General features: G+C 46.2%; 20 non-coding genes across 20 annotated transcripts; all 20 read left to right on the forward strand.

Moving 5' to 3' along the window:
* Nucleotides 1-306: 306 nt before the first annotated feature.
* Nucleotides 307-379, forward strand: TRNAT-CGU (transfer RNA threonine (anticodon CGU)). Its single transcript has one exon. It is a non-coding gene; the product is annotated as a tRNA-Thr (tRNA).
* A 62-nt stretch (nt 380-441) lies between these two features.
* Nucleotides 442-514, forward strand: TRNAT-CGU (transfer RNA threonine (anticodon CGU)). Its single transcript has one exon. It is a non-coding gene; the product is annotated as a tRNA-Thr (tRNA).
* A 62-nt stretch (nt 515-576) lies between these two features.
* On the forward strand, nt 577-649 carry TRNAT-CGU (transfer RNA threonine (anticodon CGU)). The gene has a single exon. It is a non-coding gene; the product is annotated as a tRNA-Thr (tRNA).
* A 62-nt stretch (nt 650-711) lies between these two features.
* Nucleotides 712-784, forward strand: TRNAT-CGU (transfer RNA threonine (anticodon CGU)). The gene has a single exon. It is a non-coding gene; the product is annotated as a tRNA-Thr (tRNA).
* A 62-nt stretch (nt 785-846) lies between these two features.
* On the forward strand, nt 847-919 carry TRNAT-CGU (transfer RNA threonine (anticodon CGU)). Its single transcript has one exon. It is a non-coding gene; the product is annotated as a tRNA-Thr (tRNA).
* Nucleotides 920-981: 62 nt separating this feature from the next.
* Nucleotides 982-1,054, forward strand: TRNAT-CGU (transfer RNA threonine (anticodon CGU)). Its single transcript has one exon. It is a non-coding gene; the product is annotated as a tRNA-Thr (tRNA).
* Nucleotides 1,055-1,116: 62 nt separating this feature from the next.
* On the forward strand, nt 1,117-1,189 carry TRNAT-CGU (transfer RNA threonine (anticodon CGU)). The gene has a single exon. It is a non-coding gene; the product is annotated as a tRNA-Thr (tRNA).
* Nucleotides 1,190-1,251: 62 nt separating this feature from the next.
* On the forward strand, nt 1,252-1,324 carry TRNAT-CGU (transfer RNA threonine (anticodon CGU)). Its single transcript has one exon. It is a non-coding gene; the product is annotated as a tRNA-Thr (tRNA).
* Nucleotides 1,325-1,386: 62 nt separating this feature from the next.
* On the forward strand, nt 1,387-1,459 carry TRNAT-CGU (transfer RNA threonine (anticodon CGU)). The gene has a single exon. It is a non-coding gene; the product is annotated as a tRNA-Thr (tRNA).
* Nucleotides 1,460-1,521: 62 nt separating this feature from the next.
* TRNAT-CGU (transfer RNA threonine (anticodon CGU)) lies at nt 1,522-1,594 on the forward strand. The gene has a single exon. It is a non-coding gene; the product is annotated as a tRNA-Thr (tRNA).
* A 62-nt stretch (nt 1,595-1,656) lies between these two features.
* Nucleotides 1,657-1,729, forward strand: TRNAT-CGU (transfer RNA threonine (anticodon CGU)). The gene has a single exon. It is a non-coding gene; the product is annotated as a tRNA-Thr (tRNA).
* Nucleotides 1,730-1,783: 54 nt separating this feature from the next.
* TRNAT-CGU (transfer RNA threonine (anticodon CGU)) lies at nt 1,784-1,856 on the forward strand. The gene has a single exon. It is a non-coding gene; the product is annotated as a tRNA-Thr (tRNA).
* A 62-nt stretch (nt 1,857-1,918) lies between these two features.
* TRNAT-CGU (transfer RNA threonine (anticodon CGU)) lies at nt 1,919-1,991 on the forward strand. The gene has a single exon. It is a non-coding gene; the product is annotated as a tRNA-Thr (tRNA).
* Nucleotides 1,992-2,196: 205 nt separating this feature from the next.
* TRNAT-CGU (transfer RNA threonine (anticodon CGU)) lies at nt 2,197-2,269 on the forward strand. The gene has a single exon. It is a non-coding gene; the product is annotated as a tRNA-Thr (tRNA).
* A 62-nt stretch (nt 2,270-2,331) lies between these two features.
* Nucleotides 2,332-2,404, forward strand: TRNAT-CGU (transfer RNA threonine (anticodon CGU)). The gene has a single exon. It is a non-coding gene; the product is annotated as a tRNA-Thr (tRNA).
* A 62-nt stretch (nt 2,405-2,466) lies between these two features.
* On the forward strand, nt 2,467-2,539 carry TRNAT-CGU (transfer RNA threonine (anticodon CGU)). Its single transcript has one exon. It is a non-coding gene; the product is annotated as a tRNA-Thr (tRNA).
* A 62-nt stretch (nt 2,540-2,601) lies between these two features.
* TRNAT-CGU (transfer RNA threonine (anticodon CGU)) lies at nt 2,602-2,674 on the forward strand. The gene has a single exon. It is a non-coding gene; the product is annotated as a tRNA-Thr (tRNA).
* A 62-nt stretch (nt 2,675-2,736) lies between these two features.
* On the forward strand, nt 2,737-2,809 carry TRNAT-CGU (transfer RNA threonine (anticodon CGU)). The gene has a single exon. It is a non-coding gene; the product is annotated as a tRNA-Thr (tRNA).
* A 62-nt stretch (nt 2,810-2,871) lies between these two features.
* Nucleotides 2,872-2,944, forward strand: TRNAT-CGU (transfer RNA threonine (anticodon CGU)). Its single transcript has one exon. It is a non-coding gene; the product is annotated as a tRNA-Thr (tRNA).
* Nucleotides 2,945-3,149: 205 nt separating this feature from the next.
* Nucleotides 3,150-3,222, forward strand: TRNAT-CGU (transfer RNA threonine (anticodon CGU)). The gene has a single exon. It is a non-coding gene; the product is annotated as a tRNA-Thr (tRNA).
* The last annotated feature ends 1,276 nt before the right edge of the window (nt 3,223-4,498 follow it).

Below are 4,498 nucleotides of genomic sequence, written 5' to 3' on the forward strand. Positions count from 1 at the left end.
GCTATTCCAATCTCATCTAATTGACCAAAAATATAAAAATCCTTTGCTGTTAAAAATGTTAGACAAAATCTTTTAATTATTGATAACTTTGTTTTACCGATTTTATATTGAAACTGATCATGATATGATGTTGGGATATATTACAAACAACGTATTGTAATTGTTGTAATCACAATTTTTAATTAAAAAAAAAAAAGCCTGTCTCGTAAACAGGCGATCGTGAGTTCGACTCTCACCGTGGCCTCTGTTTCCCTGTTTATCTTTTACCCAACATGAAAAATTGTAACTTGTCTTAGTCATAACCGGGGCCGCGTGGCTTAGTGGTTAAAGCGCCTGTCTCGTAAACAGGCGATCGTGAGTTCGACTCTCACCGTGGCCACTGTTTCCCTGTTTATCTTTTACCCAACATGAAAAATTGTAACTTGTCTTAGTCGTAACCGGGGCCGCGTGGCTTAGTGGTTAAAGCGCCTGTCTCGTAAACAGGCGATCGTGAGTTCGACTCTCACCGTGGCCTCTGTTTCCCTGTTTATCTTTTACCCAACATGAAAAATTGTAACTTGTCTTAGTCATAACCGGGGCCGCGTGGCCTAGTGGTTAAAGCGCCTGTCTCGTAAACAGGCGATCGTGAGTTCGACTCTCACCGTGGCCTCTGTTTCCCTGTCTATCTTTTACCCAACATGAAAAATTGTAACTTGTCTTAGTCATAACCGGGGCCGCGTGGCTTAGTGGTTAAAGCGCCTGTCTCGTAAACAGGCGATCGTGAGTTCGACTCTCACCGTGGCCTCTGTTTCCCTGTTTATCTTTTACCCAACATGAAAAATTGTAACTTGTCTTAGTCATAACCGGGGCCGCGTGGCTTAGTGGTTAAAGCGCCTGTCTCGTAAACAGGCGATCGTGAGTTCGACTCTCACCGTGGCCTCTGTTTCCCTGTTTATCTTTTACCCAACATGAAAAATTGTAACTTGTCTTAGTCATAACCGGGGCCGCGTGGCCTAGTGGTTAAAGCGCCTGTCTCGTAAACAGGCGATCGTGAGTTCGACTCTCACCGTGGCCTCTGTTTCCCTGTTTATCTTTTACCCAACATGAAAAATTGTAACTTGTCTTAGTCATAACCGGGGCCGCGTGGCTTAGTGGTTAAAGCGCCTGTCTCGTAAACAGGCGATCGTGAGTTCGACTCTCACCGTGGCCTCTGTTTCCCTGTTTATCTTTTACCCAACATAAAAAATTGTAACTTGTCTTAGTCATAACCGGGGCCGCGTGGCCTAGTGGTTAAAGCGCCTGTCTCGTAAACAGGCGATCGTGAGTTCGACTCTCACCGTGGCCTCTGTTTCCCTGTTTATCTTTTACCCAACATGAAAAATTGTAACTTGTCTTAGTCATAACCGGGGCCGCGTGGCTTAGTGGTTAAAGCGCCTGTCTCGTAAACAGGCGTTCGTGAGCTCGACTCTCACCGTGGCCTCTGTTTCCCTGTTTATCTTTTACCCAACATAAAAAATTGTAACTTGTCTTAGTTATAACCGGGGCCGCGTGGCTTAGTGGTTAAAGCGCCTGTCTCGTAAACAGGCGATCGTGAGTTCGACTCTCACCGTGGCCTCTGTTTCCCTGTTTATCTTTTACCCAACATGAAAAATTGTAACTTGTCTTAGTCATAACCGGGGCCGCGTGGCTTAGTGGTTAAAGCGCCTGTCTCGTGAACAGGCGATCGTGAGTTCGACTCTCACCGTGGCCTCTGTTTATCTTTTACCCAACATGAAAAATTGTAACTTGTCTTAGTCATAACCGGGGCCGCGTGGCTTAGTGGTTAAAGCGCCTGTCTCGTAAACAGGCGATCGTGAGTTCGACTCTCACCGTGGCCTCTGTTTCCCTGTTTATCTTTTACCCAACATGAAAAATTGTAACTTGTCTTAGTCATAACCGGGGCCGCGTGGCTTAGTGGTTAAAGCGCCTGTCTCGTAAACAGGCGATCGTGAGTTCGACTCTCACCGTGGCCTCTGTTTCCGTGTTTAACTTTAACCCAACATACATAATAGACAAATTGGAACTGGTCATGATCGAAACCGGGGGTACTTGGCTTTGTGGTTAAAGCGCCTGTCTCATAAACAGGAGATCGTGAGTTCAACTCACACCGTGGCCTCTGATTCCCTGTTTATCTTTTACCCAACATGAAAAATTGTAACTTTTCTTAGTCATAACCGGGGCCGCGTGGCAAAGTGGTTAAAGCGCCTGTCTCGTAAACAGGAGATCGTGAGTTCGACTCTCACCGTGGCCTCTGTTTCCCTGTTTATCTTTTACCCAACATGAAAAATTGTAACTTGTCTTAGTCATAACCGGGGCCGCGTGGCTTAGTGGTTAAAGCGCCTGTCTCGTAAACAGGCGATCGTGAGTTCGACTCTCACCGTGGTCTCTGTTTCCCTGTTTATCTTTTACCCAACATGAAAAATTGTAACTTGTCTTAGTCATAACCGGGGCCGCGTGGCTTAGTGGTTAAAGCGCCTGTCTCGTAAACAGGCGATCGTGAGTTCGACTCTCACCGTGGCCTCTGTTTCCCTGTTTATCTTTTACCCAACATGAAAAATTGTAACTTGTCTTAGTCATAACCGGGGCCGCGTGGCTTAGTGGTTAAAGCGCCTGTCTCGTAAACAGGCGATCGTAAGTTCGACTCTCACCTTGGCCTCTGTTTCCCTGTTTATCTTTTACCCAACATGAAAAATTGTAACTTGTCTTAGTCATAACCGGGGCCGCGTGGCTTAGTGGTTAAAGCGCCTGTCTCGTAAACAGGCGATCGTGAGTTCGACTCTCACCGTGGCCTCTGTTTCCCTGTTTATCTTTTACCCAACATGAAAAATTGTAACTTGTCTTAGTCATAACCGGGGCCGCGTGGCTTAGTGGTTAAAGCGCCTGTCTCGTAAACAGGCGATCGTGAGTTCGACTCTCACCGTGGCCTCTGTTTCCGTGTTTAACTTTAACCCAACATACATAATAGACAAATTGGAACTGGTCATGATCGAAACCGGGGGTACTTGGCTTTGTGGTTAAAGCGCCTGTCTCATAAACAGGAGATCGTGAGTTCAACTCACACCGTGGCCTCTGATTCCCTGTTTATCTTTTACCCAACATGAAAAATTGTAACTTTTCTTAGTCATAACCGGGGCCGCGTGGCTAAGTGGTTAAAGCGCCTGTCTCGTAAACAGGAGATCGTGAGTTCGACTCTCACCGTGGCCTCTGTTTCCCTGTTTAACTTTTAGCCAACATGACAAATGGTAACTTGTCTTAGTAATAACCGGGGCCGCACGGCTTAGTGGTAAAATCGCCTGTCTCGTAAACAGGAGATAGTGAGTTCGTCTTTCACCGCATCTTCCACTGCCCAGCTTAACTTTTACCCAACCTGACAAATTTGAACTTGTCATAACTATTATCAGGGCCGCATGGCTTAGTGGTTAAAGCGTCTGTCGCGTAAACAGGAAATCGCGGGTTCGACTCTCACCATGGCCTCGGTCTCCCTGTTTAACTTTTACCAAACATACAAAATGGACAAATTGGAACTTGTCATAATTGGAATCGGGACAGCGTGGCATAGTAGTTAAGGCGCCTGTCTCGAAAACAGGAGATCGTGAGTTTGACTCTTACCGTCTACTTTGTTTCCCGGTTTATCTTTTACCCAACTTGACAAATTGTAACTTGTCTTAGTTATAACCGGGGCCGCGTGTTTTAGTGGTTAAAGCGCCTGTCTCGTAAACAGAAGATCGTGAGTTCGTCTTTCACCGTATCTTCCACTGCCCAGTTTAACTTTTACCCAACCTGACAAATTTGAACTTGTCATAACCATTATCGGTGCCGCGTGGCTTAGTGGTTAAAGCGCCTGTCGCGTAAACAGGAAATCGCGGGTTAGACTCTCACCGTGGCCTCTGTATCCCTGTTTAACTTTTACCCAACATACAAAATGGACAAATTGGAACTGGTCATAACCAAAAACTGGGCAGCGTGGGTTAGTGTTTAAGGCGTCTGTCTCGTAAACAGGAGATCGTGAGTTCGACTCTCACCGCATCTTCCACTGCCCAGTTTAACTTTTACCCAACCTGACAAATTTGAACTTGTCATCAACATTATCGGGGCCGCGTGATTTGCGGTTAAAGCGCCTGTCTCGTAAACAGGAGATCGTGAGTTCAACTCTCACCGTGGACTCTGTTTCCCTGTTTAACTTTTACCCAATATTAAAAATGGACAAATTTGAACTGGTCATTGTAATAACCGGTTTCGCGCGGCTTAGTGGTCAAAGCGCCTGTCTCGTAAACAGGAAATCGTGAGTTCGACTCTCACCGTGGCCTCCGTTTCCCAGTTAATTTTTACCCAACATGACCAATTGGAACTTGTCATGGTCATAACCGGTTTCGCGCGGCTTAGTGGTCAAAGCGCCTGTCTCGTAAACAGGAAATCGTGAGTTCGACTCTCACCGTGGCCTCCGTTTCCCAGTTAATTTTTACCCAACATGACCAATTGG

Source organism: Leiobunum rupestre, chromosome 6 (genome assembly GCF_980474605.1).
Source record: "Leiobunum rupestre chromosome 6, qqLeiRupe1.1.hap1, whole genome shotgun sequence".
Taxonomy (NCBI): domain Eukaryota; kingdom Metazoa; phylum Arthropoda; class Arachnida; order Opiliones; family Sclerosomatidae; genus Leiobunum; species Leiobunum rupestre.